The sequence below is a fragment of the Tamandua tetradactyla genome, chromosome 5, assembly GCF_023851605.1.
Source record: "Tamandua tetradactyla isolate mTamTet1 chromosome 5, mTamTet1.pri, whole genome shotgun sequence".
Taxonomy (NCBI): Eukaryota; Metazoa; Chordata; class Mammalia; order Pilosa; family Myrmecophagidae; genus Tamandua; species Tamandua tetradactyla.
In genome coordinates this window covers 84,684,133-84,693,330 of record NC_135331.1, presented here as the reverse complement: position 1 = coordinate 84,693,330, position 9,198 = coordinate 84,684,133, and the positions used below count along the sequence as shown (strand labels likewise).

Here is a 9,198-nt window from a genome sequence, read left to right as displayed (position 1 = left end):
ATTCGGTGGCCCTTTAATTCTAGAAACTCATAACCTTCAATTCTGGGACACTAAATGGAATTATTTCTTAATGATTTTTCTCTCACTTTTTCTGTTCTCAACCTGAGTATCTCCAGCCTTCATATATCTCCTGGGTTTGTTTATTGAGTAACTGATGTGCCAGAATGTTTCTAGGTTGCACACAATAAAGAAAACAGTCCCTGCACTTGTGAAAATTTACATTCTAGTAGAGAGTGAAAGGCAATAAATAAACAAAGTGAATAAGCACTATGCAGAAGATTAAAATAGGGTTGTGACAGGAAGTAAATGATTGCCTCCTTTATAATGGATGATCAGAAAGATGTTCTTTGAGAGGTGGCATTAAAGCCAAAATCTGAATGGTGTCAGGAAGGCCTAAGGGAAGAGTACACAGCCAGAAGGCACTCCAGAGTCCTAAGGCACAGTCACACTGGGTACAGAAAGATCATGCGGCTCGAGTACAGTTTTGGGAGAACAATAGAGACAGATAGGAAGAGAAGCAGAGATGAATCATGTCTTGTAGACCAGGCTAAAGAGTTGGGTTTTTTCCCCAAAATGTAATGGATGCTATTCAAGTGTGATAAGCAGAGGAGTAACACTTCAATTTAGTAAGAAAGTATTTATTAAGCATCTATTATGCACCAGGCACTGTTCTCAGCACCTGGTATGCGTCAGTTAAAAAAAGTTCCCTTCAAGAGTTTACAATGGTCAGGTCCGACAGGAATCAGGAAAAGAAACTGAGAAGAAGCAACAGGGAAGGAGAGGCCCCCAAAAATGAGGCAATGAAATTCAAGAAGATGTTGAAAGAAGGGCAAGGTCAATTGTGCCAAATGCTGCTGAGAGATCATGGAAAAAGGACACGATGGTTGCTGACAGGTTTGCCAACGTGGAAAGAATGGAAGATGAAATGAAGAGAGCACTTACAACTTGTTCAAAAAGTTTAGCTGAAAGGGGATAACTGAAAATGGGTGCTAATAATTGGGGAGTTAGGTGGAAGAGGCTGTAGGATGTGCTTGATGTTTTTTCTTTGCCCTACAACATACACTCCACCCTGCCCTGTGCCCTACAAGGTTGACTTACATCGACCAGTCTCTCTTGCCCTCTGGCTTCCAACCAGGTTCAGTAAATGGGTGGCATCTCTGGTAGTATAGAGGATAGACTAGAGGAACCTAATCTCGAGAAAGATTAGTGTATTTGTTCCCTTCCCTCTGCTGGGCCAGGATTTGACTGATGCTCTCTGTCAAAAGCATCTCTATGGATGCTCTCTTCTCTATAGCTTCTATTGGGAGACTCTTCTGGTTCCAGTACTGCTCCCTCCCTTACCCCTTCAGGGATGGGGGTGGTATTGGCTCTTGCTAAATCAAGAATGCCTCATCATCCCTTGTTGGTTTGTCTTAACCCCACACATATCTTTGTAAATGGTCCTTCCATTAAATTACCCCTTTTGAATAATGGTAACAGCAAGCCAACTTTTGGGGATGGGTAATGGAGAGAGATAAAGGGAAGGGGAAATGGGACACTCCTAGGGTGAAGCTATTGGTGGAAATAGGGGAATGTATGGTGGTACACATATTTTTAGGAGCTGGGAGAGGGGTGTTCCTTAAAGCCTGGCTTGTCTTTGCATTAAGTTTAAGGCCTTTGATACTAAATATGAGGTAACATGGTGATGGACCAGGGCTCTACCCGGGATGTGACAAAGAGAAAAGAAAAAGGAGGGGAGTGATAGCTTAGGGAGTGTGCTTGACTGGTGGAAATGATGGACTGGTGCTCAGTCCAACATAGACTTCAACAGAGAGGAAAGTCTGGAGGTTCCTAAAGAATCTTCCTAGAGAGGTCAGAAGCAGTTTTGAAAGAAAGAATTTTGAATGATGAAATGATGACATAGAATAAAATAGCTTTTTTCCTTTCACCTGAGTATTTATACTTCTTATTTCTCTTTTATTTAATTGCCTTGGATATCTAGTGCAGGGTTGGATAGAAGCAGTGGTGGCATATTTGTCTTGTTTCTCATTTTAATGAGATGCTTCTATTTTTTCAATTAGAATTATTTAAATTTGATGTTTGATATATGACTTTAGTATTTTTTTTCTTTTGCACGAGCAGGCACTGGGAATCGAACCCGGGTCTCTGGCATGGTGGGTGAGAATTCTGCCACTGGGCCACAATTGCACTGCCCAACTTTAGTATATTTTTTAGAGGGTGGGAAAATTATGTTAAAAGTGGATATTGAATGATGGATTTCAAGTGCTTTTTCTTCATCTGTTGAAATAATCAAGTATGATGGTTAGGTTCATGTGTCAACTTGGCCAGGTAATAGTGCCCACTCATCTGGTCAAGCAAACAGTGCCTATCTGTTGCTGTGAGGATCTTTCATGGACTTAAATCAGTAGCATGTTGGTTGCATCCATAGCTGATTACATCTGCAGTTGGCTAAGGTTAGTGTCTTCTGCAATGAGGGATACTTAATCTAATCACCCGAAGGTTTTTAAGGAGAATTCAAAAGAGAGAAATCTCTTTTCTGATTCAGCCATCCAGCCTCTCCTGGGCTGGGGTGTTCATTGAGGACCTTCACTGGAGCTGCCAGCTTGTGGCCTGACCTACAAATTTTGGACTCTTACATCCCCGCAGTTATGTGAGACACTTTTATAAATCTCATATTTACAGATATTTCCTGTTGGTTCTGTTTCTCTAGAGGACCCTGAGTAATACATCATGATTTATTCCTTTAATCTGTTAATCTGGGAACAACAGTGATTTTGTGTGTGTGTGTGTTCCTGGAATAAGCAGTATCATTTTAAAAATATTTTTTGCTGGATTCTGTTTATTGATTTTCAGATTTTTATGTCTATGTTCATAAATTAAATTGACCTAGAGATTTCCCTTCTCTGCATCTGGTTTTAGTATCAACTTTATGCAAGGCTCATAAAGTAAATTAGAAACATTTTCTCTGTTTTCTGTAATGTTTTGTGGCAAAGATTATCTGAATATTTTTTGAAGGTTTAATAGGACTTGCCTGTAAAATTCAAGTGGACCTGGTGTTTGTTTTTGTGGGAAGGAGGATTAAAATTTTAATTTTTAATTTGATTTAATAAATGAAAATAGATCTATCAAGATTTTCTGTATCATTATGAGCCAGTTTTGGTAAGTTATAGTTCATAGAAAAGTGCCCATTTTTTTGGCATAAGAGTTATTGGAATAAAGTGTAGTTTTATACTGTTTTTCATTTCTAATTGTTTTGCATATGTGGCTTTTCTTTTTTCTTGATCACCTTTGCCAAAGGCTTGCATTTTAGTAGTCTTTTCAAAGAACAAGCTTTCAGTGTTGCTGAACATTTTTTATTTCTTTGATTTCCATTTCATTTATATTTGCTCATATCTCATTTATTTCCTCTTTCTTTAGGTTTACTCTATGTTTTTTAACTTATTGGTTAGATGCAATTTGATTTCATATATATATTATATGTATTTGTATGTATTTATATGTATATACATTTAAGACCAAAGTTTTTAACTTAATGAGGTAGACACAATTTTATTTCATATATATGTATATGTTTAAGACTATACATTTCCATCCAAGTAAGGCTTTGGTAGATTTAAAACCATGTCTCTTTGAAACTTTGATACCACAAACTCTGATTCTCTTCCATTCTAGATGTAATAGCTTAATTCCTATCCCCTTGAGTAGAGGCTGGACTTAGTAGCTCATTCCTAATGAGTAGAATAAGGTGTGTGACTGCAACTGTCATAAAAGGCGTGGGATTTCCTCCTCTCTCTCCTCTCTCCCTCTCTTTCTCCCTGTCACCTTGCTCTGGGGAAGTCACCTGTCATGTCTGAAGGGCCATCAGACAGTCCTTTGGAGAGATCCACGTGGAGGGGAACTGAGGCCCCCAGCCCAATAGCCCATGAGGACTGAACCCTGCCAACAACCATGTGTGCAAGCCTGGAAGCAGACCCTTCCTCTTTGGCTAAATGGAGCTCCAGCTGATGATTTTACTGCAACTTCATGAGACCCTAAACCAGACTGACACAGCCAAGCTGTACCCACATTCCTGACTCACAGAAACTGTAAGGTAGCAGATGTTTGTTGTCTTAAGCTGCTAGATTTGGGGGTAATTTGTTATTATGAAGCAATAGAAAACTGATACAGTTGTTTTAGCTGCATCAGACACTTTTGATATTTTCATTGTCTTTCAGTTCTGATATTTAAAAATCTTCATTATGATTTCATCTTTGACTCATGAATAATTTAGAAGTTTTGTAAATGTATAATTTCCAAACTGCCTTTGTTTTTTTACTTATAATTTTGTCACACTGTGGTCAGAGATCATTGTCTACATGACTGACAAAATGATAATCACTCATAATCAAACGTTGCTTTGATTAGGACTCTTTTTGAAAGGACTCTTCATTGTATCCTTTTGAATGGAGGGACATAGGTCGCTTTCAAGCTCTTCTGACTAATAAAGGAATCTTACAAGTATTTATACCTTTTGAAAACCGATGTTTATTCACATATTATTACCAGAGCCATTATTATCAAGTAGGAAAATCATTAACAAAGCAGACACTTTGGAAATTAAAAGTTTTACCATCTTCTATAGAGCATAGTCATAATATCTGGAATTCAGGAATCTTGAAAGAATCTTTTGTTACAAATAACATTTGTAAGAACAGTTTTATAACAACAGAAAGGGCAGTATGCCTATAGTTATAAGCTGTCACACAAGTCTGCTCACAGAACTGTGATGTTCTTGTCTAGACACTTTATCAGAACAAATAGGAAGAGAGAGCATCTTTGCCTGTTTCTTTCTATATTCCTTTCACCAGCAGTTGCTAATGAGAAGATTAAGCACAGGAATTCAATTGGTAAGCGACAGGAGAAGAGAAAGAGAAAAGGCTGAGAAACTTAGAGACTTACACATGGATGAAGGAAGTGAAGCAAATTTTAAATAGTGTTTTGCTTTGATAGTGATATTCTTTTTTTTGTGCCTAGATCTTGATCATTTTTCCCATTTCATGAATGCTCAAGAAGAGTATATTTTCACAAAGTTCAGGATTCTATATATGCCGATTAAATGAATCTTATTTTGTTATTCAGATGTTATATCCTTATTAGAAGAATCTTATTTTGTGATTCAAATATTCTCTATTCTTGCTTATTTCTTTGTCTTTAAATAAGTATCAACAACAGAGAGATGTGTTTAAAATCTGCTCTGTTGCTTTATCAAGTTCCCCCATATAATTCTATCGATGAATTGTTAGAGATATTAAAGCTTAGAATCGTTACAGTATAACCGAGAAATCAGGATTTAAGGGATGATTTTGATTACTGAATCACTATACAGATATTCCTTTTTGCTTTCTGGTATATTGTAGTAGATAGAGGGAAATACCTGAAATATCTAAGTTGTAATCCAGCTGCCTTGATCTCTGATAATGATTGTGTAGCCTTTATCTTCGATCCCTGTGGTTGTAAAAACCTTGTGACTAACCTTCATTTTACAGTTACCCAGTTTTTCAACTTCAGAGTCTTTCAACTAAAGTCAGCCCCTAATGTTTATTAATGAAGGGTCCTGTGTCAGCCCAGAACTAACCCATCGCAAGTCCAAAGTTATCTTGATAACTGAGGCTAGATCTAACCAAAATGGGCCCACCTGACATGTGCAGTAGCTTAGACTTTAACCTACAAGTCACCTATAAAATCCTCCTTCTGCTATTTTCTTACATACATTCTGTGACTAAGTATGTAATCAAACTGTGCATATTCAATAATTTGATCACCTCTAATTATATCATCTTGGACCACTGTGCTTGATACTGATACAGTTACATCAGCTTTCCTTTGATTATCATTGCCTAGAACATCATTTTAAATCTTTCAGTATCATTGTTTTATGAGTTCTTTTGCAAATAGCATAGCTGAACTTAAAAATTTTAATCTAGGAGCTTGTCTTTTGGCAAATGAGTTTCTTCTGTTTATATTTATTGTGGCTATTGATGTATCAATTTCTATCATGTTATTTTGTGAATTCTTTTCATCTTTCTTTTCTAGTATTCTTTTTCTTTTTTCTTATCTTTGTTGGATGGATTGAACCTTCTTTAATCCATTATTTCTCTTTGCCTAGTTTGGAAGTCATATATTCCATTTTTGTTTACCCTCATTTTTTTTTTTTATACATGGGGCAGGCACCGGGAATCGAACCTGGGTCCTCGGGCATGGCAGGCAAGCACTCTTACCTGCTGAGCCACCGTGGCCCTACCCTCATTTTTTTACATGCAGAGTTGAATTTAAAAAAACAAAAAGTTTATCAGTATATCTCCTCCTTCCAAACCATACAAGACCTTGGAATGCTTTAACTTGGAACACTCTCCTCCACATCTTATGTGATATTATCCATAGCCTTGTTCCACATTTGTATCATTTCCAGTTTTTTGCTGTTACTACAATGATGCTAGGAATATTTCTGTTTTCTTCCCAGTATACATGGGTAAGAGACATACCCAGGAATGGCATTGTAGGTCATAGGGTGGTGTGTTTTCAGCCTTAGCAAGTAATGGCAAACTATTTCTGTAAGTGGTTGTACCTGTTTGCACTCCCACTAACAGTATAGAAACTTACTCGTTGCTCTTTATTTTTGATAAAATAGAATAAAATAATAAAATAGAATCTCACTGTGATTATAATTTTCATTTCCCTGATTGCCAAGGAGAGGATTACTGCAGGCCTGGATAATGCCTGCTATAGGTCTTTATTCATTGTTCTCTCAAATTGTCTTTTACATTTTGATTTGTAGTTTTTTTACATATTTTGGATTGAAGTCATTTTTCAGTCATATGTATTGCCAATATCTTTTCCCAATTTATGACTTGTTTTTTCACTTTCTTTTTGGTATCTTCCAAAAATCAGAAATTGTTAATTTTTAGCAATTTTTAAATTTTTTCATGTGGTAACATATAGAGAACACAAAAATTCCCATTTTACTCATTTTTACGTGTACAGTTCACTTGTATTAATTTCATTCACACTGCTGTTGCTACCGTCCATTACCAAAACTTTTCATCATCCCGAAAAGAAACTCTGTTTTCATTAAGTAAAAACTCCTCATTCCACTCTCCTCCTAGAATTTCTTCATTTTAATGCTGGAGAATTTATCAATCCGTGCCTTTGTGGCAAATGATTTTTGTCTTACTAAGAAATCTTTGCCTTTCCCAAGGTCTTGAAGATAATCTATATTACAGATTTTTTTCATTCAAATTTCAGTACTTAATCTATGTGAAAACAATTCTGGCACACACCTTGTTATAATATGCCCCCCCAGTTAGTCATTTTATTCTCATTCTATGAAATTGATGTTTTGTTATATTTATTCATGTGTTTATCAGTCTCCTTGGTGTCTGCTGCTTGCAACCCCCTCCTTCCTTCTGGCCTTAATTTCCCTCTTCCTGAGATGTAAACTACTAGGTCTCTCAGCAGGGTTTCATGGTAAACTACCTTTTTTTTTAACTTTGTGAACTTTGTTTCACCCTCATTCTGTATGTATAGTTCAGCTGAGAATAGAAATTTAGTTTAACAGTTATTTTTTTCAGAATTTTGAAGAAACTATTCTGATACCCTCCGTTGTTGTGATTGAGAAGTCTGCTGAGGTTTAATTGCTCCTTAGAAGGTAATCTGACTTCTTCCCCTGGTTGCTTTTCAGATTTTCCTCTTTGTCTGTTTTCTTCAGTTTCTCTATCAATGCTTAGGCATGGATTTGTCATTATTTATCCTGTTCAGGACTTGTGTTTCTTGATCTATGGATGGTGTCTCCCATCAGTTCTAGAAAATCCACAGTCAGTATCTAAACTCATTGGTGCCAAGGCCACCTGCACTGAACTAGTGGCCTAAACTCCTGGCTCTTGGTGCTTCCAGCTGGCCCTGCACCTACTCTACTGCCCAGGCCACAGCCAGGACAGAACAGGTCATCTCCCTCGCCAAGGACTTCCTGGCAGGAAGCAACTCCAAGGTGGCCGTGGCCCCCATTAAGCAGGTCAAGCTGCTGCTGCAGGTACAGCACGCCAGTAAACAGATCGCTGCTGACAAACAGTGCAAGGGCATCATGGACTCTGTAGTTCATGTTCCCAAGGAGCAGGGCATTTCCCGCTTCTGGAAGGGGAACTTAGCCAATGTCATCTACTACTTCCCCACCCAAGCGCTCAGCTTTGCCTGCATGGATAAGTACAAGCAGGCGCTTTTGAGTGGTGTAGACAAGCATACACAAAAAATTGCCAGGAGGTATTTTTCCTGGCAATCTGGTCTCCAGTGGGACATCTGGAGCCACTTCTCTTTGCTTGGGCTACCTACTGGATTTCACTAGAACCCATTTGGTGGCTGATGTTGGGAAATCTGGCACAGAAAAGTAATTCAAAGGCCTGGGATACCAGTGAAAATCACAAAGTTTGATGCATCCAAGGCCTGACCCAGGGCTTCAATGTCTCTGTACAAGGTACCATCATCTACAGGGCAGCCTATTTTGGTGTGTGTAATACAGCCAAAGGTATGCTCCCCAACCCCAAGAATATACACATGGTGGTGAGCTGGATGATTGCCCAGACGATGACAGCTGTGGCTGGTGTGGTCTCCTACCACACTACCATGAGGTGATGGATGATGATGCATTCTGGACCCAAAAGAGCTGACATCATGTAGAGTGGAAATGTCGATGGTTGGACGAAGATTTTCAAAGATGAAGGTGGCAAAGCATGGGTGCATGGTCCAGTGTTCTCAGAGGCATGGGTAGAGCCTTTGTGCTGGTCCTGTATGATAAATTGAGGAAGTCATCTAAGTGTGTCTTTCTTATTAGAAATGGGAACAAAAAGGATCATGTAGAATCCTTACTTAACCGTTCAGGACCATTGACCTTCAAGAAATTCCTCTTGTTTTTACCCAGGCAGATCAAATCTATAGAGGGCTAGGGAAAGCTCTAGAAAAGGAGATCATTGTGATTACATTGGGCCATTGGCATCACTGATTTCATGTTTTGATAATGGGATGGGGGTGAGAGTTGGCAGGGAGGGGAAGAGGGATAATAACCATCATCGTGGGTCCATGTTGTGAGGCAGTTCAAGTACACAGACCTAGAAACCCTGGAGTCCAAATGCTTGTAGAACCCTCAGTTGTGTTTAACTATTTATTTAAAAA

The 9,198-nt window shown here is 38.3% G+C and overlaps 1 pseudogene; it reads left to right on the top strand.

Annotated features, from left to right (window-relative positions):
- The first annotated feature begins 880 nt into the window (after positions 1-880).
- On the top strand, positions 881-8,985 carry LOC143683192 (ADP/ATP translocase 3 pseudogene; annotated as a pseudogene).
- The last annotated feature ends 213 nt before the right edge of the window (positions 8,986-9,198 follow it).